The sequence below is a fragment of the Mustela nigripes genome, chromosome 2, assembly GCF_022355385.1.
Source record: "Mustela nigripes isolate SB6536 chromosome 2, MUSNIG.SB6536, whole genome shotgun sequence".
NCBI classification, from domain to species: domain Eukaryota; kingdom Metazoa; phylum Chordata; class Mammalia; order Carnivora; family Mustelidae; genus Mustela; species Mustela nigripes.
In genome coordinates, this window is record NC_081558.1 from 201,855,414 (window position 1) to 201,883,336 (window position 27,923).

The window sequence follows — 27,923 nt, forward strand, 5'->3', positions numbered from 1 at the left end:
TCCCGATAAACCTAGTCATAGCTCATCTTGGACACAACTTCTGAATTAAAGGCAAAGAAGAAAACAGAAAGAGATAGAATAAAATATTTGTTCATCTTTGGAAAGAAGTTCAATTCATCTGCTAAAGCAGATTAAGGTAAGATTTAAGATGTTTCTCTCTCCCCCACCCCGCCTTTTTTGGAGCTCTTTTTTAGCTGTTTTGTCCTTCAGGAAAGGATATGGGGTGGTATGGATTGAAAAGGTGACACTGTCATCATTTGCAAATGAATTCTGTCTGGAATGAAAATTCACATAGTTTTACATCAATGTCTTATTGTTTTCTGTGGTATTTTGTCAAAACTATGCTGTCTATGACAAATATTTACATCTATTAACAGATTATGACTAACCACAGGGGATGCCTGGGTGGCTCAGTTAGCTAAGCGTCTGCCTTCGGCTTAGGTCATGATCTCAGGGTCCTGAGATTAAGTCCCACACTGGGCTCCTCACTAAGTGGAGTGTCTGCTTCTCCCTCTGCCAGCTCTGCCTGCCATTCCCCTGCTTGTGTTCTCTCTCTCTCTCTGACAAATAAATACATAGAATCTTAAAAACAAACAAACAAAACAAACAAACAAAAAAAAAAACTAAACCAACCACAGTATTAGATACCCACACTATGAGAATAGTGACAAGTGACAATGTGGACAATACTGTAACAATATAGAGAGGATTTACCATATATTATTTTTAAAAGCTTACAGAAGATATTTTAACCTCATCTTGATCTATTCCATGAAGGAATTTTAGTGGACTTGAAAGCCTCCAAAATTATTTGCAAAGCTGTGTATCTATATGAATCTGTTAAATGATCCAACAGTTTTTCTAACAATTTTAAAGGCACCTGTGAAAGCACCCATCTTTGGAAAAAACAAACAAACAAACAAACAAACAAAGAACTTAAAAAAAAAAAAACACTGACTTAGGAAAGTGCACAGATAATATTTTTTTAAGGGTTATTTATATATCAGAAGAGTGTTCTCCCAATTCATGAGCAGTTTGATTGCTCACAAAATTTAATTTTATTTTGACCAAAGAGGACTTTTTGCTTTCACATCCTTGATTTTCTAGGGAAAATATTTTATTTTAGCTGCTATATATTTTTATAAGCAGATAGATCTTCATTTAGTTCAATCAGCACTGATGAGGAGCTACCATACACTCGGAGATACAATGATGAAAAAGATAAAAAGACCAGGTTCTTGCCCTTGAGAAGCTCACAGTTTATCAGGAGAGATGGAGGCACAGTGACTGGTCATAAATTGTAAAAAATATGATCAGGGAAATGAATTCAAGTGTGGTTTACCCCTGGCATAACTGAATTCCTGGGAAAGAATTGGTACTGGAAAGATGAAGAAGTTTTTCCAGACCCAGGAAGAAACCTGGAGTGTTCTGGGCACAAAGAAAAAATAGGTATGAAAGTGAGAACATTCAGTTTTGTGAGAACAGAGGCTTGGGGAGTTGTATAGGGGGGCTGTTGGCCAAGAGGAAGCCTGATAAGATGAAGCCCAACTACAAAGAGCCTTGGGACCATCCTAAGCCTCTGGACTTGCATATGTCAGGTGATGATGTACTGAAGGTGTCAGACAGAGGAGAGATATAATCCGATTATTTTAGAAATCAAATTCCGGTGGATAAGATGAGGCCAGATGGATAATACCAGAAGCTACTGAAAAAAAGATGTGCTTGAATTCATAACAGACTATAGTTATTTTTAACTCTATTTAGTTTATTTATATATACACATTTCTTCTTTATGATAGCCTATGGAAGGGTCCCAACCAGCTTTCAAAACAATTCCATGGTCCAGAAGGAAGGTTGAGTAGTAGCAGAATGGGCAAGATTCTCTTCATTGCAGTCCTTCCTTGGTTATTTAAGATTGAGGTACATTCACTTTCGTTGAGGAAGTCTAGAACACCTCTAGTCTAGAAGTTTTCTTTCCCTAGCATTGTCCATCTAATCTATCAACAATTACTATTGTTTCTTCCTCCAAAACATATTCTGAATCTGATCTCTCTTTCTTGCCAGGCCATTACCTGAGGAGAAATCCCCATCCTTTCTCCTGCTGCCTATGATGGCTCCAAAGCGGGGTCCCTGCTTTCTGTCTTGCCCTCCACAATCGGGTGGCCGCATGAAAGTGGGTGACCTTTAAAAAAAATTACAAGTCAAATCATTCTCCTGAGGCCTCAGCCCTGACTAATGTCTGTGTATTCCTATTCCTATTTTGTAGGTGGAGCTATCGGTCTTAGTTTTGAGCCCTGCTACAGCTTTTTATTGGCTAAGTGACTCTGTAAGCCCTGTGGAAGGCCCTTCACTTCTCTGACTCTTGGTTTTGTTTGTTTGTTTCATTTTCATCTTTCAAGTGGTATAATAACTCTTGAGCTTTCTTCAGGTTTCTAGACATCAGAAGAAGGTGAAGGCATTTTAAGATTCAGGAACCCCACTTAGGGACAAGTCACATGTTCTCCAAACACTATGTCCCTGTTAATTCTTAAAATCTGCCCAAACGAAGGCCTTCCTTTCTGTTCACAAAATAAGCCAAGAGGTCAAGTCAATCAGTCATAACGAATTAGGTAATAAAGTAAGTTGACCCCTTCAACAAAGCAGCTCTGGACTCCTCTATTTTTTTTTTTTTTTTCTTGCAAATATTGTGTTTTTGACATGAATGATCAGAAGTCAGGGAAAGGCTGCCCTCCCATAACTTTATTCTGCCCAGGAAACATAGAAAATGTCATTTGGACATTTGAAGCAAATTAGAGCCAGAGCAAAGGCCAGAAGCACGGCCAGTTTCCCACTTCTCTTTGTCCACAGGCCAAAATGTGACAAAAATAAGTAGTCCTGTCAATAAAGTGGGGCTTGGAATTTGAAATGAGCAAGTACAATTTCTAAAATATTATGGTGTTTTAATTTGTTTTTTCAAGCATGAAGTTGTGTGCGCTCAGTATATTTTAATTATGTAAAATAACCCAATTTACATAACCAATTAAAGTCAAACTACTTTTATTTTTCTCAATGAATGTTGTATAAACCTTGAAGGTTAGAAAGTCAACCAAAAAAGAATATCTAAGAGGGAGCTCTTTATATCTGCCACGAATCTAGAAATCTTTCCTTTTAGGGACAGTTACTTGATTGTTGAATAGTTCTGTTTTCATCAAGTAGAACTGGCCTATGTTGGGATGAATATATTCCATTTCATTGCTGTTTCTGTACATTTCTTTTATTTTGCATGAATATGGCCAGATGAATCATACATAAAGAAAGCTCAGCTCCTCCAGAACACTGCGGTTTTACAAAGAGCTCTGCTGCCAAATTCAAAGCTAAATTCAGGTTTTAGGTATCAGAATCTTTTTATAGGTCCTGGGAGAATATTTCGTTCAAATAATAAAACAGCTCAGTGATCAGAGGTTCTGTTCACCTGTTGTGTCTCCAGAAATATGATATTCTACAAAGTCTGAGAGGTAATGAAGAGTAAGGCATTATTATTACCCTTTAAAAAAAAGCTCAGTCAAAGGAAAGAACTGTTTTATGAAAACATATGGAAACTTCAAGAAATAAATTCTAGCAATTCTATAAAAAAAAGGTAAAGGAAAAGCTTAAAAATCTGGAAATGTTCAAAATCTGGTTAACTATCAATCAGAAAAAAGGCAAACTATGTTGCCAGAATAGAAATAGGAATATTAATTTTATACCCAAATATCATTTTGTTAGTAACTGAATTTCTGCTTTTAGCTCAAAAGGTTTCTAGTTAAAAGCCTTTGGTTTCTTTTTAGAAATTCCTGTTAAATAATATCTACAAGAAATCTGTTGATGCAACTTTGGAAAGACCCTAAAATGGGGGGAAAAAGTGAAAATAAAATCTAAGATTCAGTTCAATCTACTGGGATGATACCATTATTTATATAATCAGAGAGAAGCAATTTCCTAATTAGAAATCAATTTGACCTATTTTTGAGGGGCTTGGTTGCTGATAATCTGTGGCCATCAGATAAGAAAGTGTGCAAGAGAAGGAAGAACATTCAAATAAATCTCTTATGATCCTTTTCAACAAAAGTTTTCTGGGACAGGCAGGATAACACCATAAAGTATTGTTGGCTTGATGTCTATTTCACAGATACCTAGTCCATTATTAAGACCAAACAAAGGGGCATAGTGAAATTAAAACAATTATTGAGTCTTTCCTCTCTATACTTTACAAAGATACTTTACATATTTTACTTATTTCTTCAACAATCCAATAGTTATGCATTGTCATTGCTCCTTAACATACAAAGAAGGTAAGGCTTAGAGGTGTTTATTAACTTGCTGAAGGTCCCTGCGTTATTAAGTGGCAGAGGTGTGTCTACGGCCATACCACCCTGAATTCGCCCGATCTCGTCTGATCTCGGAAGCAGAGGTGGCGATTTGAATAGGAGAATGCCCATTCTGTTCAAAGCCCATTCTGTGTCCATCACATCAGATTTGTTATGTATATTTCCTTTTGGGTAGTTTTAGAAAGGTAGAAGAATTTATGAAATAAAGGAGCTTCTGATAAACTGGGTATAAATGACCTTTTATAGAGTCATATATGAACATATAACAAACATATAGAGTTCATATAATGAATTAATGAGTGTCATGCATTACATTTGCAAAGTATAAAATTCATGAAGAAAAGAGGCAACCGCAATTTTTATTTAAATCTTAAAATACAAATGGTCGTTCTTGGCTTTGCCTAAAAATGGATTAGACCTGTACAAAACATGACTTTGCTAAAGCCAGCAGCAGCCATCGGCGTGGGTTAGGAATAAGTGACACTATTGAGAGTTGGGGGCTGGCTGGACCAAGAGTATGGCATGTACATACCCACAGCCCGAAGGCACAGACCCAATATCATCAGTCTCTATTTTACTTAATTTAAAATTATCAGCTGCAGGTAATGTTTTTGACAGAGGTCACTGTCGCTCAATGTTATTGGATTTTATCTTATTAAGCACTTAAATTACTTTCTAGAATAACCAAGGTACAGAGGTATATTTGGAGGCCTTAAGAAGGAGTTAGCTAGGGGTGCCTGTGTGGCTCAGTGGGTTAAAGCCTCTGCTTTTGGCTCAGGTCATGATCCCAGGGTCGTGGGATCAAGCCCCAAATTGGGCTCTCTGCTCAGCAGGGAGCCTGCTTCCTCCTCTCTCTCTGCCTGCCTCTCTGCCTACTCATGATCTCTGTCTGCCAAATAAATAAATTAAAAAAAAAAAAGGAGTTAGCTCTTAGGCCTTTGATAATAATGGATCTTCAAAATAGAGGAGGGACGACTGGCTGCCTTAATTGGTAGAACATGTGACTCTTGACCCCAGAGTCGTGGGTTTGAGCCCCACATTGGAGGTAGAGATTACATTAAAAAATAAAATCTTTAAAAAAAAAAATTGAGGAAACAAGGATCTTTGAAATTTCCTTTCCATTTTAAAATTAATTTTTTATTGAGGTATAGTTGTTACAGAATGTTAGATTGGTTTCAGGTGTACAACATAGTGAGTCAACATCACTGTGTGTTGGGCTGGGCTCACCACTAGCATAGCTCCCATGTGTCACCATGCAATGATATTACCAAATCATTGACTATATTCCCTATGCTGTACCATTCATCCTTTTGACTTACTCATTCCCAAACTGGAAGCTGATACCTCCTACTCCCTTTCACTCATTTTGCCAATTCCCCACCATTTCCCCTCTGGCAAACCACCAGTTTGTTCTCGCTATGTATGGGCCTATTTTTGCTTTTGGTTTGTTTTTTCACTTGTTTTTTTAAAGTCCACATGTAAGTGAAATCATATGGATGTTTGTCTTTCTCTGACTTATTTTACTTAGCTTAATACTCTGGGTCCAGCCACATTGTTGCAAATGACAAGATTTCATTCCTTTTTATGGCTGAGTAATATTCCATTGCATGTATATACCATATCTTTATCCATTCCTCTATCTATGAACACTTAGGTTGCTTCCATATCTTGGCTATGTTAAATAATGTTGCAAAGCATATGGGTGAATATATGTTTTCAATTAGTGTTTTATTTTCTTTGGGCAAATATCCATAAAGCTTCCTTTCTTGAGAATTTTATGTTACTGTACTAAACCCATATTTTCTAGTGATACTGATGAATTATGGAGCAACACTAATACATATTCTCAGGAATACAACACTAATACAGGAATACTGACGTGGAAGTACTTGCAAGCAGCTCCACAATGATGGTAAATTAATGAACAAATCCATACTATATCATTTGAGGTACACTATGAAGCTTAGGTTTGTCAGTCAATTTGTTCATGTTTGTGTGTTATAAGTCATCAGAACTGAGGAATACTTATAGAATTCAAGCTGTTCACAATCAGCCTGCATGATTGTTTTTTGCCATAATAGATTTATGTTTTATTAATGGAGAAATTTTACTGGTATCCAGAAGTTGAATGTCCTGTTATATTGTGTGTTTTCTGTATAATGCTTGGTATGGTTTTTGAGAGTGCAACAATTACAAAAGTGAAAGTTAGAAAACACTAGTTTATATAATATAGCCAGCCAAAGCCACTTGCTCTTCAAGGCAAAAGGTCTAGAAGGTTTTGTTAAGAATTTAGGAATCAGATGTGTTTGCTTTAAGAGCGATTCAAATAGGGCTCCTGGGTGACTCAGTTGGTTGGGCAACTACCTTCAGGTCAGGTCAGAGCCCAGGGTCCTGAAATTGAATCCCAAGCCGGGCTCCCTGATCAGTGGGGAGTCTGCTTCTCCCTCTCCTTCTGCTCCTCCCCTCTCTGCTCATGCTTGCTTTATGCCTCTCAAATAAATAAATAAATCTTAAAAGACTGATTCAAATCATATAAAATTCAGTATCAAATTCTAAATACATGAAGCTTCAAGTAACCTTTTCATGCTATTCACCAGTATTTCTGTCACTATGTCAGCATTAGTCTCAAATCAGTTTAAGGCATTCATTAACCAGAATCTCAAAATAATGGCCTTGGAAAATAGTCTGTCAATATTTCACTAATATCACTATGATGCATTGTCATTTGCTTATTTATTGTCTGATTTCTCCATTACAACTCTTTGAAGGCAGCAATCATATTTCTTGTACGCTCAGGGACTAACAGAGTTCTTTTACATGGTAGGGGTTTCATAAAGGGCTAATGTTAAATGAGTAAATCAAGGGATACAAGTTACTGCTTTCTCATTCCATTACACCCAGCTTCAGAGCTGGTGGCCACTCACCACATCTCTACTACGTGTTAATGCAGGGGATATTTTCTTACCCCTCTTGACCTGCCTTCTGTCTCAGTAGTCAGGAAGGCTCACCCATAACAATTTTAACAATAGACCAACTTGCCTTCTGGCTTCTGCCTGGGTTTGGGCAAAGACAGCTGACTGCAGGGGACTATGACAGCTGACTGCAGGAGGTTGGAAGAAAAGTGAGAGTGAGCCCGATGATGCTCTAGCTTGGCCTCCAGTCATTTGCTGCCAGTCGGCTGCCTTCTAAAGGCAGCCACAGCTCTAGTGAGAGACCTGGTTCACAGAGCTACTCTCTCTGAATTTGGGTAACTGTTTCCCCTCCTCGTGTTGGGGATGCTCTCAGCTGTTGACAACCTGGAACACTGCACCATCTTTCGTTGGTTTCTCCAGTCCCTATCTGCACCTTCACGAAGGCTCCTTTTATTAAACTCTCTTGAATTGCTGGTCTGAGTGTGCCATTCCTAGCTGGGACCTTTGGTACCATAATAGCTGTTTGCGTAAATCTCAAGTAATTAATTTTACTTTTCACACTTGCAAGGAAAAGAGGACAATTCCCATAACCAGAATGTTTGAGACAGAAACCCACCTTACCTGGAACTTTTATTATTTTCATTTATGCATTCATTCTTCGTTCATCTTGTTCCCCATAAGTCACTGGGAATTTTTGCGTATTGACATTGCAACTGCTAGGTGTAATTCCTGTGAAAGCAAAGTGGTGCAGGGACAGCCTGACTCAAAGTGAGAATCTCAGTTAAAAGAATAAACTAGTTTAAGAGAGCTTTTTGCTGAGTGAGGTCAAAAAGGGGGTGGGCAGAAAGTTACAAAAGGAGGAATGATGTAGGCTCCGCTCAGAATACTTTTGCTGTTATAAAGAACTGTACCATTGAAGTTTTGTTTATTCTGTTCATTTGGGTGGAGAGGCAGGCTGATGAGACTTTTACTATGGCCACAAAGGGAAGTCAATGACTTTTAAATCGGGTTTTGTTATAGCACCCTCTAAAATTTAAAGCGCTCTCTCATTTCATTTCCGTTACACGCAATGTTGGCGTTCTCAGCTTTTCCTTCTTATGTGTGCTGCCATGTTCGTTCAGTGACCACTTTCACATCTCACCCTCCAAGGGCTGCCTCAGTTTCTCCATTAGGTTCAAGAGTTAAGTGAATCTTGAGGTCCTGCCCCTGGGGAATATTTGTAACTTGTCTATCTAATGACCACCAATGACTTTGTATGTCTCATTAAAAAAGGCCACTTGCAACTTAAGTCTCCAGAGAAGCATGAAAGAGAAGGGAGATACAATATATCTTGTTGAAAACTACACAGGTATTAAGCTCTGCTTTTCTTTGAGATGCTTCATAATGCTTTTACCAATTAGGTTTATGTGTGATCTATATGAATTAAGAAATAGTGTACATTACCAAAGGAAGGAAACGTCAAATTATAGCATTTCAAAATGAGGAATGGTAGGAACTTCAGACTTTTTTTTTGGATGGTATAAGTCACCTTACCTAGTACATTTTAAACACCATTTCCTCCACACTTCAGAGGTTTTCATTTTAGAAAAGCGTAGCAGGAATCACTCTAATGTGATTAGAAAGGGCCTGAAGCTTTGCTTTTAAAATTCAATACTTAGGTAGAAAGAAAACGATAACTGTTCCCCTTTGATTTTTGAGTCACTATTTTTATAACACCAGCAGCCCTGAGACGCCGGAGTGGAAATGTACCTGCTTCCTGATGTTACCTGAGCACCAATAAACTCGAGCCCTTTAACCGGCTCTTGTTTTCAACTGAGCTTTCATTTTTACTTCTGCATTCCCCTGTTACATTATTTCTATGTTCTCCAGACTTACTCTCAGCTTTCTTGATGCTACATTCCCTTGTTTCTCTGTTTGATGAATATTTATTGAGCACCTACTGCGTACCAGGCCCAGCCAAAGATTCTGCCTCAAAGAGTCAAGCAAAAGAGCCAAGAATTTGTAAACATTGATGATTGTAAATACCAGGAAGGAAAAGTACCAGTGTAGAAGCAGAAAGCCAGCGAATCTTCCCTGATGTGTGGATTCCAAGAAATTTTCCTAGGGAAATGACTGAAAGGGATCATTGTGGATGAGCACGTTAAACAGTTCATTGGAGAGTACACAAGAAGATCTAGGGAGAGTTCCTCAGGTAGAAAGAATGGCATATGGGGTGCCTGGGTGGCTCAGTGGGTTAAGCCGCTGCCTTCGGCTCAGGTCATGATCTCAGGGTCCTGGGATCGAGTCCCGCATCGGGCTCTCTGCTCAGCAGGGAGCCTGCTTCCTCCTCTCTCTCTCTCTCTGCCTGCCTCTCTGCCTACTTGTGATCTCTCTCTGTCAATTAAATAAATAAAATCTTAAAAAAAAATAGAATGGCATATGGAGGGACTCATGTATGAATATACACAGTATTTTACTTAAAACCACTGAGCTCCAGGTAACTTATGCATGAGATTGAGGCTCTATTAAAAGGTGCAAGTTGGCTTCCTCTATCCTGTTCTTCTGTGTGCTATTCCCCTTTGGTTCACAACTCAGAACACATAAAGGGCAGATGCAGGGATGCGGACAGCAGAGATTCTAGTTTACATTGCCATGATCTCAAGCAGTCAGTGCTTAGCCCAAGTAAGGTCTATCTATGTGCTCAGGCTTCAAATCCAGGTTGTGTTGGCAAGAAGGGGTTTTTGTCCTGAATCAGCACTCAGTGACCCAGGCTAGAAAAGGTTTCATTGCAACAGAGAGAAGAGCATGTACCAGGTAGTGAACCCTTTGAAGGCTTCCCAACACTGCTGCACATTTCACTGGACAAAATAAGCCACAGGGCAGTGCTTAACCTCAAACTATAGGAGAGCAGTCTACCACCATAAGGCTGGTAAGTAGAAAACTAGGAATATCTGGTAAACAAGAGTAGTGATCACCATAGAGACGAACCTTCATTTATCAGAGACTGCAGTCTACGGAAGGAGCAAGTTACTGGTTACTGGTGCTCCAAACAACCCATTTTCTGCCCTCTCATGTTCAGCCAGCTGTCACGCAATAGGAGAATGGGTGGGGGAAGGGGGCACTGTAGTTAGTGACTGTGCTGAAGTGGAAGTCAGAAGGCGTTCACTAAGCCATACAATGATTTGTAAATGGAGACTAGGTAGAGCAGATAAAATACCATTTTCATTTCTTTGACTTTTTCTTCTACTTCCTGGAAGAAGGAAAGGAGTAATGTCCTTAATATTATTTTCCATGTATCTGTTGAACTTTTTATTGAAGTTACCCTTTTTAAAAGATACTATTTATTTATTTGAGAGGTGGAGAGAAAGAGAGAGAGAGAGAGAGAGAGAGAGCATGCACAAGAAAGCACGAGTAGGGGGTGGGAGTGGGAGAGGCAGAGGCAGAGGGAGAGGGACAAGCAGAATCCCTGCTGAGTGTGGAGCCTGAAGCTGTCTGATGCCAGGACCCTGAGGTCATGACTTGAGCCAAAGTTGGAGGCTTAACTGACTGAGCCATTCAGGCACTCCAAAGCTATCTTAATTGAGTTTCCGAGAACTCCTTTGTATTCCTTGTTCCCTTGTATGTGCTGTATCTGGTCTTGTTTTACAGATGCAGTACAGTCTCTTAGTTTTCTTAAGATGTTGATTCTGATGCTGTTCTCATGTGTTTACACATGATGCTGTTTTCATGTGTTTACTTTCTCACCACAGTGTTCCTCTCCCTTCTTTGTTTCTTATTTGACTCTATTTTATTTTGTTTTGTTCTGGCTCTACCTCTCATAGCAGAGGCTGTCCTCTAATGCCTGATATTCCTTAGCTATTAAATGAACCAGATTGGGAACCGTGAACATAGCTTCTCAATCTGTGAGTCTCGCTGTAGTGTTGCTACTATGGGATTGTTCGTCTGGCTGGGGGAATCTCCAAATGCCTGTATCCATGGTTTGGAGGTTCTTAACTTACTTTCTGCCATAGTAGTCTGGTGAAGCCTGTGGCCCTATTTCAAAAAGTTTTTAAATGCATGAAACCAATTATTAGAAAGTTTTAAAAATTAAATTTGTGATACAATATGTGCTTATGGCAATATTGTGATACAATAACAGTAATGCACCATATTGTAAACTTTAGTATCTAATAACTGTTGAAGTAATGATGAGTGCAAATACTGTTTCAAGATTTAAGCAATGAGTAACATGATAAAAAATTATCACGGTTCCTGTTGATGACAAGGTTACAGGTATTGCTAATAATAGTTTGTTACCTACATTCAAAAATAAGAGAGAGATGCTAATTTTAAAAGCTTAGTGGAAAAAATGAATTATTTTTTTCATTTAAGTTCATAGACCCTCTTGTTAAAAATCCTATCATAGGTCTATACTTTTGGGTGGATCAACTTTCCTCCAGAAGGCAGCTCACCAATCTCTAACCTCAAGTGTGTATGCTTGACTCTGGCCTTTCCAGAGCCATGCAGGGAATAAATCTCTCTTCAGTGGGAAGACTTTTGCATACTCCCTCCGATTTCAGCATCATAACTCACACTCCAGCCTCAACTCTTCTTGCTGTCTCCATATCCAAAGGTTCCCTGATATCAGAGACTACTTCTCCAAAAACAGACCTCAGGTTTTCTCTTGATGGAGCAGGGTAGAGAGGAAAGATGGGAAGTCTAACTTCTCTTTTAAAGATGTTCAGTCCACACTCCGCTTTTCAACCCCATTTTTTTGCACACCTGCCTGGCAAGCACCAGTTCCTACAGTCTCTGAGGATTTTCATAGTTTTATGTGAAAATGACTGGCTTTCTGGCTTGCTGCCTCAACAGACTCAGATGACTGCATTCTCCAGTCTAAAGGAGTTAAGAGTGGTTAAACTATTTCCCAGATTTCAAAATGTTACTTTTGTTGGCTGCTGTCTTCTTTTTGTCCTTGTGATTTTTTTTTTTCTCTTAATTCCTTTACTGTCATTGCTTTGTGAAGCTTCAGGAGGAAGTTCAGATAGACATTTGCATTCAGCCTATGCTGTTTAACCAGAACTTTGATGCATTCATAAATTCATAAGTAGCACTTTATTATGTCTGGGATTCACATCTTTTTTTTGTGTTCATAATAGCGTATCACCTTCTCTCTGATTTAACATAAAAGTAAGTGAGACAACAAGGTTGATATGCAATGCCACTTTAGAAAGACATCTATTATGTGTTTTAAGGAAATCGTTTCTTAAAAGAAATTTTCTTAAACTCTCCCTAATTGCTTTTAGCATCTCTGCTTAAAACACTAGACCGAGTTTCTCAAAGTCAACAACCAGGGATGTGGGCAGTGTTTTCTTCTGGTGCAATGGTAAAAGTGGAGCAGCTTCTATGAGTATAACCCTACCACAGGTAACAGCTGAATTCTTGGTCAACATAAAAACAATTCCTCAAAGTCACTGGAGAGAAACAAAAAACAAGCATAAATTGGAAGAAAGCCAAGACCTGGAAGAAGAAAATGGGACTGGGTGAGTTTCCTGTTGATCAGACTTCCCCCCACCATCAGATTAAGCAGATTCACTAGTCTTAGGATAGAAATCCTTTGAGTCTACTGGTTTTAAGAATAAGAGGACAGAGATTAGGACTGTCAAAGTAGATGGAAAATGAAGGAAGAAATCAGGAAAAGGAGAAATTCTGGGGCAAGGGGGAAGGGTAACATCAAATTGTGCACATAGATTCTAGGAAAATCTCATTATGGCCTCTGAGGTATGCATGCATGTAACAAACTGTGAGCCGCTTTGAGGCTAAAAGAATTGAATAGAGATTTTAGCAGCCACCCACTGCAGAGGTGATAAAGACAGTGACTTGATAAAACAAACAAACAAACAAAACAACAAATACAAAAACAAACAAATTGAGGAAATAACAGATTTCAATACATACCATGTATTTTTTACAATGTCCATGACACATCTCAAATTATAAGATACATAATCAAGAGGAAAAGCAATTGAAGAAACCGATCCTGAGGTGACCCAGATGCCAGAATTAGAAAACAAGAATTTTAATTTAGCTGTTACAAGTATGCTCAAGGGTAAAAGGAAAATATATTTGTGATAATAAAAAAGCCAATTAGAAATTCTAGAAATGAAAAATACAGTGTCTGAGACAAAAATGTCATTGGATAATCTTAACACTATGTTGGAAATAAAAGAAGAGTCAGTGACTTGAAGATCACTCAATCAAAATTATGCAATGTGGAGAAGGGAAAAATGGTAGAAAAAAAGGAGTCTCAATGATTAGTGGAACTATATCAAAAGAGCAAATACATATGAAGTTGTAGAAGAAGGTAGGAGAACTGGTAAAACTTGAAGGAAGAATGGACAAAAGTTTCCAAAATTTTATAGATTGAAAAAACTCTGAGAACCTATATGATATAAATAGAAGAAAAAAAGAAAACTTGGAAAGGTGACAATTAAACTAATGAAAACAAAAAATAAAAAAGAAAATCTTGAACATTTCCAGAGGGGGGAAAAATATTACATATATAGGGCAAAAAATACAAGTTTCCAGTGACTTCTCAGCAGAAACACTGGAGGCCAAAATACAGTAGAATGGCATCTTTAACATGCCAAATGAAAATACAAACTGCTAACCCAGCATTTTCCATGGAGCAAAAGTAACTTTCAGGAATAAAGGTGAAATGAAGGCATTTTCAGATGAACAAAAACAAAGATACTTCTCCAGCAGAATTTCCCTTCAAGAAAAGCTAAAGAAAGTTCTTGAAGCCCAAGAGAAATGATTCTAAGTAAAAATTCAGATCTTAATTTAAAAAGATATTTATAGGAGTACCTGAGTGTTTCAGTTGGTTAAGCGTCTGACTCGTGATTTTAACTCAGGTCATGATCTCAGAGTCATGAGATCAAGCCTTACATCTGGTGCTATGCTGGGTGTGACACCTCCTTCAGACTCTTCCTCTCCCTCTGTCCCTCCATGCCCTGCTCATACTCTCTTTCTCTCTCTCTCAAAAAGAAAAAAAAAAAAAAAAGAAAAAAAAAGAAAAAGAAAATCATGACCATACACAGTGTACACAGTGAAAAATCATTACATGTATAGCTTATATAATAAACATGAAAACTACAGCATAAATTACAGGGAGTAAAAAGACCTAGAGGATTGAACTAAAAAACAAAACAAAAAGATTGCAAAGGTATTACATTTTATGACAACATTAGCTTTCTAAAAAATTAAGAATTTTTATTGTAATCTGTAGAACATCCCTAAGTAATAGTACAAAGTGGAAAGCAAAAAAAGCCAAATAGATAATTAAAATTGAATTCCAAAACAATTTCAATGAACTCAAAATAATAGGAGAGGAGGGACAGAGGAACATAAGACAAATGAGATAAACAGAAAACACATAATAAGTAGACAGATCTAAATCTAACCACATCAGCAGGTAAATTAATTAGAAATTAAGTAGTTCAATGAAGAGGCAAGAACTGTCAGAATAGATTAAAAGGCATGAATCATATGCTGTCTACCTGGAAGGTACTTTAAATAGAAAAATTCAGTTAGATGTACTCTAAATTCAAAAACTCACTTAAAGGCAGGGAAGAAAATATATAAATATTTTCATAATGTTAAAAGTTCAATTCATCAGGAAGTCTTAATATTCAGAAATGCATTTGCACTTAGAGACAAAAATTTCAAGATCCATGAGGCAAAAGATGGTAGTCAAAGAGAGGAACAGACAAATCCACAATTACAGTTAGAATTTTAACAATACTTAACAGCAATTAATAGAACAACAACAAAAAGTCAGAAAGGATACAGATCTCCTAAACAGCACTATCAATCACATTGCATAATTGACATTTCTAGAACACTACACCTAACAAGTGCAGAAGACACCTTCTTTTCAAGTGCACATGGACCATCCACCAAAACAGGCCATATGCTGAGCCAAACACTAATCTTATTAAACTTCAAAATTTGAAATATTCCAGAGTATGTTCTTAACCAAAATAGAACTAAGTTAGAAATCAATAATAAAACAGTATTAAGAAAATTCCCAAGTATCTGGAATTCAAGAAACACACTTTTATGTAATTGATGAGTCAAAAATAATCACAAATGAAATTAGAATAAACTTTCATGTCAATGATTACAAAAGTTCACCATAACATGTATGGGGGGATATAACTATACAGTGGTTAGAGGAAAACTGATACTTTTAAAATGGCTAGATTAGGAAAGAAGTAAGCTATAGCATCAATGATCTAAGCTTCCAACTCAAGAAGCTAGGGAAAAAAGAACAGCACAAACTTAAACAGGAGATGACTAAGATCAGAAATCAGTGAGTTAGAACACAAGAGAGAATATCAACAAAGCCCAAAGGGGGGCGGGGGGACAAGGACTGAAGGTTTGTGTGGACACTAGGCAAGGAGACTTAATGAGATTCAGGCCATTGTTCCTCAGATCCTCGAGTCACATTGTCCAGAAAAAGGAAGCTGCCCCTTGCATTTCCTGCTGGCTCAGTTCCCTATCTCAAAGCCTTTCTGCAGAGCCTCTGCCAGGATCTGATCTAAGCCCACCAGGGCAGGGACTGTGTGGATCTCAGGATCTAAGAGATGTGGCTGTCAAGAAACATGTTGAAAGATCACCCTTGCAAACCCGTCTTTAAAAATTTTTTTTTCTTTGAAAATACCAATAAAATTGAAAAACTCCTAGATGAGATAGGCTGATTTTAAAAAGAAAGAAAGAGAAGAATACAAATTAGTGATATCTAGAATAAAAGAATGTTTATCACTAAAAATCCTACAGATATTAAAGGATAATCAGGGAATATTATGAGTTTAATAAAATTAAATTTGAAGACTTAGGTGAAATGAATTTTTTAAAATACATAAGTGGAAATAGAAAATTTAAATAGTCCCATAACTATTAAAAATTAAAATTAAAGTCATTATTAAAAATATTCCCTAAAATAGAACCTTAGATGACTTCACTGATGAATTCCATTCAGGCTTTAAAGAAGAAATAAGTCAATCTCACACAAATTCTTTTGGTAAAGAGAGATGGAAAGAACGTGTCCTCAGCTGTTATAAGAGACTAGTATAATGCTGAGCACAAAACTAGACATTTACAAAGAAATGAAATTACGGACCAATTTCCCTTATGAGTGTAGATGCAAAGATCCATAACAAAATCTTTACTAAATTAAAGTTGGGAACATATACAAAGAATAAAAAAATCAATCTGACAAAGAGGATTGATGAAAAAAGTTTCAGTTGTAATACTTAATGGATGCTTCCCTCTAAGTTCTGGAGCAAGGCAAAGATGTAGTAACTTCTATTTGATATTTCCCAGGCAATAAGGTAAGAAAAAAAAAAGGCATATACAGATCATAAAGGGAGAAGTATAACTTTCTCTGTTTTCATATGATAAATTCTTACATAGCAAATATGGGGTGACTCGGTGGCTCAGTGGATTAATCATTTGCCTTGGACTCAGGTCATAACTGCGGGGAGGGGTCCTGGGATCAAGCCTTCTTTGGGCTCCTCGCTCAGCGGGGACTCTGCTTCTCTCTACCTCTCTGTTCCCCCCACCCCTGCTCTTGCTGTATTTAATAAATAAAATCTTTTAAAAGAAAAGAAAAGAAAATCCTAACTACTGTATAAAGTAACTACCAGAGGTACAAAGTGAAATTAATAAGGTCATATACAGGATTTATATACATACACTAATTATATTTTTATATTCAGCAAACAGAAAACAAATTTAAGAAGAATTCTGAATATTTGAATGTTAAGAAACAGTTTACTACTTAGGAGTATATGTAACACAGGCAAGACCTGAATCATGTTTACCTCTACTTCCATAGTGATTAGCAGAGTTCCTGACAAATAACATTAAAAAAATTACAATATAAAAATAACATATTTAATAAAATAAAATTCAATATTTAATAAATGTTTGCTATAACAGAGATTTAAACTAATGTCTTAAAATATTAGAACTTATTTTCTCTCTCTTCTATCTGTTATGGAATAAGTATACCAAGATCTTAAAGGATGGCACTCCTATGTCAGGGTCTATATTCCTTTCCTTCCCCACTTGGACCTGAACTACTTTTGCATTCCAGAGCAAGTATGTGTACTGAAGTTGTAGTTATCACCTCTACTCATATACCATTGGCTGTAAGTTAGTCACATGGTCACACATGTGCAAAGAAGGCTGGGAGATGTAGTGTTTATCCTGGGCAGATAATGTGCTATATGAAAATTACATTACTATAGAAAAAGAGAGATCGGATATTAGAAGACAATTGGTGGTTTCTGGCACACCAGTCCTATTTAATTACGATATTTTATTGTTCTTCCAGCTCAAACATTCTGAAATCATAAATGAGTTTAGAACTCACTTCTAGTAACTCACCCTTACAATACAAAAAAGTTTCTATTCAGCTGCTGTGCTTATTTAACTGAATTACATGCAAATTATCACTTTTAATCATCAACATCCTAAAATGCACTTATGAGACCCACTGGTAAATGCAGAGCACTTAGAAAACTGAAAACCTACACTGACCAGGATTTATGAATTACAGGTTAAAACAGAAATCACCAAGTAAGATTTATGCCTGATCAAATTATAGATTTTAGCATACTGACTCATAAATCAGTCCCTTGAATCCCAAGGGCAATAAAAGGATTTATAAATCAAAACTTATTTAGGATTTATTAGCTGAATGTCTACCATAAGAATGCAATGTTTATAAATCTTTTTTGACTTAGAGAACTAACTTTATAAGCTCTTTGTAGTCAGAGTCCTTTAATGACACTTTTGATGGGTATATATTGTGATGTATGCTGGCAATACTCTGGAGTCATTGATTAATGACAGTGTCTAACGGAAAGATCATTTTATTAAAATTGCTTAACATTTAAATACACTTTGAAGGTTAATCTTATAATCAAACATAGCATCTATTTATATATTTTTAATATTAATATTATAGAGATATGGTTTACATAGAGAATAAAATAAATTATAATTTGAGTTAAAAAATGACATGAAAATAATTTAGCTAAATGGCAAAACCATTCAGAACACATTAAATGTTTCAGAAAACATTTAAAACAACAGTTCTGTACTATAAATCCTGGTCTGTGTTTAATTCCGAATTTGGCAAATAATTCTATGTTAAAATTGTTGATTTTATTACAGGAAAGAAATTTATACTATTTCAAAATATTTTACTATTTTCTTATTTCTGTTCTGTTTTCTCATTTATCACATCATGTTTAGGGTTTCCAGATTTGCCTTCCACCTGGTAAAATGATATTCTTTTAAAATATTCACATAGCTGGAGCACCTGGGTGGCTCAGTCAGTTAAGCTTCCAACTCTTAATTTCAGCTCAGGTCATGATCTCCAGGGTCATGAGATTGAGCTCAGTGTTGGGCTCCCTTAGCGCAGTCTGCTTGTTCTTCTCCTGCTGCTCCTCCCCATGCTTGCCCTCTCTCTTGCTCTGTCTCCAATGAATAAATAAATAAAATCTTTAAAAAAATTAAAAATGCATTCACATAGATGATTTCTGCATTTGGTTTTATTTCTTTACCCAAATATCACATTCCCAGGGCGCCTTATCTGTTCATTCCCAACTATCTAATGTAAAGTATCACCCAAATCACTCTCCATTATGCTCATTCATTTATTCATTCATTTATTCATTGAAAGATACCAAGAAGCAACTGAAAGTGTAATTGCAGGATAGCAAAGTTAATGAGTGATAACATGCAAAGAGTTGCAGGGTGTAGTTTCCACTGTCTGGTTAACTCAATATTCTTAATGAAGTTAAAGATGGTTTACCTTATCCACTTTTCAATAATGAATTCTTAAACAGATAATTGAAAGTACTTAAATAGGCGCAGACATTAGGTGTTTTCTTAGGTTGGACATGGCCCTTGCTACCTTCAGATATTAGAGATTTTTAAAACAGTCAAAATATTGGGGCGCCTAGGAGGCTCAGTGGGTTAAAGCCTCTGCCTTTGGCTCAGGTCATGATCCCAGGGTCCTGGGATCGAGCCCTGCTTCGGGCTGTCTGTGAGGCAGGGAGACTGCTTCCTCCTCTCTCTCTGTCTACCTATCTGCCTACTTGTGATCTCTGTCTGTCAAATAAATAAATAAATAAATAATCTTAAAAAAAAAACAGTCAAAATATCTTACTTTGCAAGTGTTACAAAATGTACCCTCTTAGATGCAATGAAAGTGCCCATGCAATAAAAATAAAACTTCCCTAATGCCACAATAGATTCTATGGAGCTTAGAGAGAGGTGGGTACATCAGCCATGATAATGGATGCTCTGGAAAAAAGTTGCCCAGCTCAAGGAGGAAGCTCACTGTGGCTGGAGGCTGCCTCAGAGGATATTAAAAAGGCACAAAAACAATCAGGAAGAAATGCCAGCTTCCCAGCACTGAGACAATGCAGATGGCAGTGCAATCTGCCAGAAGTGGAGAGCTGAGCAAGGCTGAGGGTACGTTTTTCTGATTAGGGAGCCCCGAACACAGCTACTTATTTTAATGTTTCTTAAAATTGAGCAAGAAAGGGTCTAGCCTGGACAGCAATTAAGCTAAGGGTTTTATCCTTTCCTGGGGAAGACTGCACTTATATTCCCACTTTTTGGATTCCCTTTGACAAGGAAAAATGTTTGAACCACAGCTTCTATTCCCCGTTTTGCCCATCGTTTATGAGATAACTGATAGTTACGGAGAATAGACGGTAGCTAGAAATTACTGAGCCCTAGCTGTTGTTCTCAGTGGTTCATAAATTAATACTAATTTATTCTTTGTAGCCACCCATGGGCCAGGTTCTAATGTAATCACCATTTTACAACCCTATTTTTGGTAGAGGTAAAAGATTTATAAATATGACTGTTGTGGACCTAGAAGTCTAAGAAGGCATTGATTATCCCTCTATTCAATTACTTTGATCAAACACCAACGAATTTTTATAGCCTTTTTTTTCACTCCTCCTGAATGTATCTTGTATAGTGATTTAAAACAAGTCTTTATGTAAGTTTATAGAAAGGTAATGAAGTTACAGTTCATTCCATGGCAGTTTTATTCTATGCCTTAATTTGATAACTAAACAGGGTAACAGGAACCCAAAATGGAATGTATTTTGGTATAGTTAGTTTAGACCATTGTAGTCCAAAGGCTATTAAAAGTACAGGTTTCTGGCTTCCATTTTGGACCTACTGAACCTGAATTTCTTGATAGGTCCTGGGGAAATGTATTTTTAGCAAGCACTCTCAGGTGATTCTCATGCATACTCAAGTTTAGGAATCTCTAATTTAAACTATTGTAAATGCTGGAAAACCTCTCCTTTCCTATGAACAGACAAAATTAATGTCTGGTGTTTACAACTGTAAGACATTGAAAAGCTTGGATGTGATTTAAGAAACAAAAAAATATGTTTCAGTTTCTTTTATGCTAATATAGTCTTAAAAGTGTTATTTGAAATAAATGATGCAGTACTGGAAAAAAAAGGACCTATGAAGTTTTGCAGATTTTTAAATCATGCTATCGATTAATTGAAACACCTGCGGTTAGTCTTCCTAATAGCATAATCTAAAAAGCGAACAGATTTTGCTGGCTTTGGATAAATCGTTCCAGGACAAGCTCTTTTCCCTCATGAACTACATTCTTTCTGCATCAGGAAAGGAACGAATTTTAGGGTCTTGCAGTTCTTTGTGAGCTCTCCTTTCTCATAAATATTTAGATTAGAAGGAAAAAGCCAAGATGATTCTTTTAAATAGTTTAATGAATTTTTTTTTTTTAAATGCATGAACCTAGCTGGGAAAGCCTGCCAGTGATTCAAGTCTTGGTTTTAATATTATATTCTTTTCCCTTCTAAAGTTTTCTTCCACATTTCATGAAATAATATATTTCCCTTAATAAACACAAGTTGAAATTTATTATTTTAGTCAGTTTTATCACAAAATGTAATTACCGACACAATTTTCTGTTGTTTTTATCTTTGTCTTCGTTCTGTGTCACTTCAAAGAAGCACTCCTCATCCATTCTGCTAAATTAATATTTCTACCATCACTACAACAGGTTTTTGGTGCACTAAAAAAAAAAAAAAAGCCTATGTGTGGGCCATCCACTTAAATATCTCATTTCCTAGTTGAGGTATTTATACATAAAAATGCCAAGGATTGCCAAGTTGTAGATTGTTTTAGAAGTAGAATTAACCTAAACTTCCATGGTATTACCTGCAATTCACTGACATGACTCATAATTAAAAATGAAGAAAAAAAAATGGAAAGTGCAAATAATTTTATTTAACTCTCTATGTAAGTCAATATGCACACATACTGTTCTTCTGTTGTAAGATGTTTCAACAAACAAAATTAGCTTTTGTATTTGCTCTTCATAGAAAGGAAACATTAAAATTTTGGGAATTTCTCCTTTTGATTGTTTTGTGTTCTTGCTTGACTGACCCTTTAGTATTAGTCAATAACATTTTTCATCTCTGGTAATATTTTCTGCTCTGGACTTTACTTTGTCTTATATTAGTGTAGCCACTCTAGCTTTCTTTTGGTTAATGTTTGTATGATATATTTTTTTTTTCTATCCTTTTACTTTTTTTTCTTTTCATGACTTGATATCTCATTTTCTTCCTCTGTCCCCAGCTTTATTAAGATATAATTAATTAGAAATTATGTATATTTAAGGTATAGGACTTGATTATTCAATATACACATGCATTGTAAAATAATCATGACCATCAAGGTAATCAACATACCCATCATCTCACAGTTACCTCTTTCTTTTGTGTGTGTTGAGAAAAATTTAAGATCTCTACTCTTAGCAAATTTCAATTACACAATATTGTATTGCTAACTAGAGTCACATGGTTTCACATTAAATCCCCAGAGCTTATGCATCTTATATAATTGTACTTCTTTGTACCAATATCTCCCCATTTTTTCTTCCTCTCATACTTTAACCTACCAATGTCATTGTAGTTGACATGAGTATCATGTGGATAAGAAAAATTTCTGTCAGTTAAAAACAATCAATTCTCTGTCATATAGTTGATGCATTTTGACCACGAATGTAATTACTGCTATGTTTGGTCTATCATTTATTATTTATTTTCTGTTTGTTTCCTTTGTGTTTCATTCCTTCAATTCATTCCCCTTACCTGCCTTACTACAACTATATTGTACTGTAGGTTTTGCGGGGGTTTTTTTTGGGTGCTTGTATATTGGTTTTTGCTTTTCCTTTTGGTGAGTGCCCTAAGGATTACAGAACACATATTTTTCATCATTATGGAGAATCACTTTCATACTTTAGTTAGAAAGCAGAACTTCGTTGTCTTAGAGGTCTCTTTACTCTCTCCCCTTTATGGAATGGTTGTGTTATGTATCATGTTTACTCCCACTGAATACCCTAACATACAATTTATATGTTCCTATAGCCAACATTATAACCTATTTTAAATAACTCAAAAGGGGAAAAATGAGCTACTAATTAACCCAAGTCCATGCCAGTTTTGTACTCTTCTTTCCTTCCTGATATTTCAGATTTTCCTTTGGCATCATTTGCCTTCTCTGTGAAGAACTTCCTTTAAAAATCCTTTTAGACCGAGTCTGCTTGCTAAATATTTTCTTAGTTGTTTGTTGTTGTTGTTGTTGTTTGTTTTAATTTGAGAATGTCTTTATTTCACTGTTACTCCTAAAAGATATTTTTGCTGGTTACAGCAGCCTGGATTTCCCATTTTTTTCTTTCATCACATAAACAATGTGCCACTTCTCTGTCCTCCATGGTTTCTGATGACAAATGTGGACTCATTCAGATCATAGCTCCTCAATAGGTAATCCGTTGCTTATTTTTAGCTGTTTTCAGGATTTTTTCTTTAGTTCTCAATAGTTTGATTATTATGTGTCTGAGTATGGATTTAAGTTATACCTTCGGGGAGTTTATTGAACTTCTTGCATTTGGTTTCTCTCTTTTGCCAAATTTGGAAAGTTTTAAGCAATCAGTTTCTCCTCTCTTCTGGAGCTCTGTGACATCAATGCTGGACTTTTCCGTAAGACCCTGTCCATCCTTCTTCCTCCTCCTCCTCCTCTTCTCCTCTTCTCAATATTTTTTCTTTCTCTTGTTCAGATTGAATATAATCTCTATTCCAAGTTCACTCATTCTTTTTTTCCATTCTGCTATTGAGTCCATCCAGCAAATGTTTTAAAGCTTAGCTACTGTATTTATCATTCTGAAATTTGTTTAGTTCTTCTTGTTGTCTGTTTCTTTTTTTCTATTTTGGTCTTTTCTTTGGTTCAAGTAGTACCTGCCCTTACTTCTGAGGTCATTTTTCATAATAGCTGCTTTAGAAGCTCCATGAGATAATTCCAACATCTCTATTGCTTGGTGATTGTACTTGCCTTTTGAGTTGAGATTCTTTTTGTTTTTGTTTTTGTTTGTATGCTGGATGATTTTGAATTGTATCCTGGGCTTTGAGTATTAAGTTATGAAGTTTTTGTTTAAATGGATGAAAAATTTTGAGATTTTTGTTTTAGCAGGCAATGAATCAGGTTCAATTTAGACCACAAGTTCCAGTCAGTTCCATTTTCAGAGCCTTTACAGTCAGGTTTAGATCTGAGCCATTGTATACCACCCAAACTGCCAAACCGGGAAAAGGATAGCTGCCTAACCTATATTCAGTTCTCAAATTCTATGTATACTCTTTAGGGTTGGATCCATGCACGTGCAACTTGAGATGAGCCCAGGAATTCACAACAAACCTTAGGGTCACTTTTTTGAGTTCTTCTATCTTGAAGATCTCACTAGCTCTTTCTCTCTTTCTTTCTTTTTCTTTCTCTCTCTCTCTCTCTCTCTCTCTCTTTCTTTCTTTCTGGTAATGCTTCATGTATTTGCATGACATCCTTGTGCAGGGGCCATGTTAATCTTCTCTATATCATTCCAATTTTAGTATATGTGCTGCTGAAGTGAGTACAAAGATCTCACTGGTACTTTCTGGTTCCATGGAGCAACACTCCTGGTTCTCTGGTCAGAAAAAAATGGGCTTTATTTACTTTATTCACTCTGTTCTTTGCATACTTCAAAAATGGGCTCATATCCAGGGTTGAATACTAGGAGGACAAAGGCAGAAAAAACACAGTGGGGATTCACCCCATCCTTCTGGCATTACATCATTCTGATCAGTAAGGAAGATTACCTAGTCTCAGAATTTTAAGCTTCTGTCATTGTCAATGCCACTGCTGCGGCAACCAAAAAAGCTAGCTACACAAGAGAACAGAGAAGAGAAAAAAATACCGGGGTATTTTCCCCACTGTCTTTCATCATGAAAAGACTGTGCTTATTTAGCTAGAGCTGGAGGGATTCCCCTGTATCTCTCTGTGTTCATATTCTGAAGCCTACTTATGTGTTTTGGGCTACGTTTAGTCCAGAGTGGATAAACAGAGGGAAAAAACACTGGCAAACTCTTGGCTAGTTAGGCAGTACTTTGAATTTTGGTCTTGTTCCCCAGTCCGCTTGCTACTGTTTATTTTCCGTATACCCGAAATAACTGCTTATGCATTCCACCCAAGTTCTATAGCTGCATTCAGTGGGAGGCAGAGAGAGGAGCATACTTTCTCTTTTCTTACCCAGAACTGAATCCAATCCTCGTGATGAAAGGTAATGAGACAAAAACTATTTTGCCACAAATACTAAGCAAAATATATAGCATGTACAATAGGCTGGCTGTTTAAGAGCAACAGACTGAGTATAAAGAAATTCATTTTAGAATCGATAGACCTCAGTGAATCCTTGCTATGATCAATGACTTTTTGTTTAGCATGCCATCTGGCATTTATTCATTACCACTGAAAATATTTTCAATCTGGTGATTGTTGCAAAATGTAGGTTATGTATAATATCATCAGAGTCAAGTCACTGCCTTTTTTATTCTTGTCTTATAAGCACTGACTTACATTGAAAGAACTGCTGATTAAGATATTTTTTTAAAAAGCCTAATCAGAGCATTTCTAAACTTTTACATGCAAAGGCACACTCCAATCTATAGAGTACTGTGATCACTCTGTTGAAATGGCCAGCAGTTAGAACACTGCTTTGTGCCTTAATTACTGACATATCATCAATGGAGATGCACCAGCCTTACGTAAAATATATATTTCTACAAAGTTGTAAATAAAATAAATTTTGAAAGGTGAATTACTTGGAGCTCTATAATGAATCATTTAGTAAAGCAAATCATTGCCCCCGTGATATTTGCTATTACATGTGTGATTTTTTTAATGAATCAGGTTTATATACTTTTATTTAGACTTGTTTAGCCCATTTTTTCTTTTGTTTCTCTAATTCATAGGTCAACCTAGGGCAACATGGCAGATTTGTCTATTTAATGCACATGACTTTCAGGGCTGTAATTTGCTTTTAACATTTGGTGGACAGCAGAACACAGTACTTAATTAGCTGCTTTTGCAGTTTTTATACTGCAATCACATTTGATTAAAAAGGTTGTTTATTTCACTCAAGGCTGAGGGTGCTCTCCTGAGGAGAGAAGCCTATGTTTTGGCCTGGTGGACCAGTGGGCGCTCTGCACCCAAAGTAGCATTTACTCTGCTGGTCCGTCATGGATTTCTGAACGACCTTGGAGAAGTCACTTTGCTCCCCCACCTGTTTCCTCTTTTCCAAAGCTCCAGACATTTTCAAAGCCCAGTGCTTTCATTAACAACAGGAAAAATGTTCAGAGCCCTTCTAAATGCTTTTATGAGCAAATATATTCTTTTTTAAAGACTTTAAAAAATTTTTTTTTAAAAAGATTTTATTTATTTGACAGACTGAGATCACAAGTAGGCAGAGAGGCAGGCAGAAAGAGAGGAGGAAGCAGGCTCCCTGATAAGCAGAGAGCCCAATGTGGGGTTCGATCACAGGACCCTCGGATCATGACCTGAGCCGAAGGCAGAGGCTTTAACCCACAGATCCACCAAGGCGCCCTGCAAATATATTCTTTAATCAAATTCCGAGAGGTAAGCAAGAAGTTACTACTGTTCCCTTTTTACAAATTAATAAACTGGGGCTCAGTGATATTAGCAGAACAGAGTTTACACAGCATAAAAGAAAAAAAATCAAATGCATTTTTAGTGAATCCAAACATTCTTGGTTTTTCTTCTATGACTTCTATCACTAAGACTACTATTGATTAATAAAAGAATGACAAAGAATTGTTTTTGTTTAATTCCACCTGGTCAAGGGCAAAGAGGTCTATTTACTTAATGTAAAGATGGGTATTGTTTGAGACTGCAATCGCCATTTACTTGATAAATTTAAATTCAAATATATCTCTATGTATAACACTTTGGAGGTTGATCTATTATTCCTGGTGTCTGAGAGGAAAAATGTATTAACACTGCGCAGGTGGTCATTTGCAACCACAGGTAGCATTTAGTTTTTGCAAAATGCAGCATAGAAAGACAGAGTTCTGCTCACCTTTTTAACAGCATGAACTCATACAAAGTATGTTTGAAGTAATTTGTCATGTTTTTCTCTATTTTTGGCAGATTTGTGCAGAAGCATAAAATAAGCATTTTTCCTGTTACCTGTAAGATAGATCTTATTCCTTTTTCCTTAAAAATGAATGTGGAAACTCTAAATTCCATTGGTCTCTGAGTTACTGTGGGTTAAATAGCCAAGGCTTTTACCCATGGCACATTCAGATGGAATCCTATTACACTTTATGAGGTTATTATTGGCCTCTGAAATTCTCATTAGTTATGGGTGTGCTCATCCTAACGTTTGGTAGTTGGGAGACAGCTGAAAGACATTGTGTTCTGGTCGGTAGCTGCCCCCCAGAGTTCTCCCAATAGGATGCAATAAAAATCACTGTGCATGCATAATTCTTCCCTCCTCAATTTTGTCAACAAAACATTTTATCGCCAAAAATTATGCAAGTGAGAGCTACACAGGAGGCCATTCCCTTAATAATCACAGGCTGGCGAATCACACGGCATCACTGAAGGAGCACGGTCACTCCAGAAATGCGACAAGAGGTTAAATCATTATAATCAAATCGGTCTTTGAAGTCTTATCCCTCTCATCTGATTATAATTTATCCTAAACTGTGTGATTGGAAAGTGATGACTGGCTACACAGAAACCATGACATCAATGATCCCTGATTTATACTCCCTGAAAAGACAGTCTCTGAAATCGACAGCAATTTCCAATTATGATTTGATTTATGTAAGCAAATATTTACCCAGGTGATAACGTATTTAGGGAGAACCCACAAAATCTCAGGTTTTTCATGAGTAAATGGAGGATTGACCTGCATTTGAACAGTCTGTTCTGGATCACACAGTTGGTTCCGCCCTGTGCTTTCCATGCTCACTTGTCACACTGGCTTCCTGTCCTCGCAGGGTCTAGAGCACGGAAGGGCGGACAAATAATTTAGGAATTGGGATAAACTGATAAATAATAACAGAGTAGAAAAAGCATCATGTTACGGCAGCGTAAGGGAGGGAATTCAATCCAGATATTGAGAGCAAAAAAGGGCTTCCCCCAAAATATGGTGCTTAGATCTTCATAAAGTCTTACAGCCATGAATAGTTTCTTTTCATCCCTTTGGAAATCTTCAGATCTTCCGGAGCCAGTGGAG

The 27,923-nt window shown here is 36.7% G+C and overlaps 1 protein-coding gene and 1 non-coding gene across 2 annotated transcripts in view; both read right to left on the bottom strand.

The window, feature by feature from the left end:
- Positions 1–27,923, bottom strand: part of CYYR1 (cysteine and tyrosine rich 1) — a 99,084-nt gene that overhangs the window by 54,543 nt on the left and 16,618 nt on the right. The gene's annotated exons all lie outside the window — the stretch shown is intronic.
- LOC132012676 (U6 spliceosomal RNA) lies at positions 24,152–24,258 on the bottom strand. The gene has a single exon (XR_009402678.1). It is a non-coding gene; the product is annotated as a U6 spliceosomal RNA (small nuclear RNA).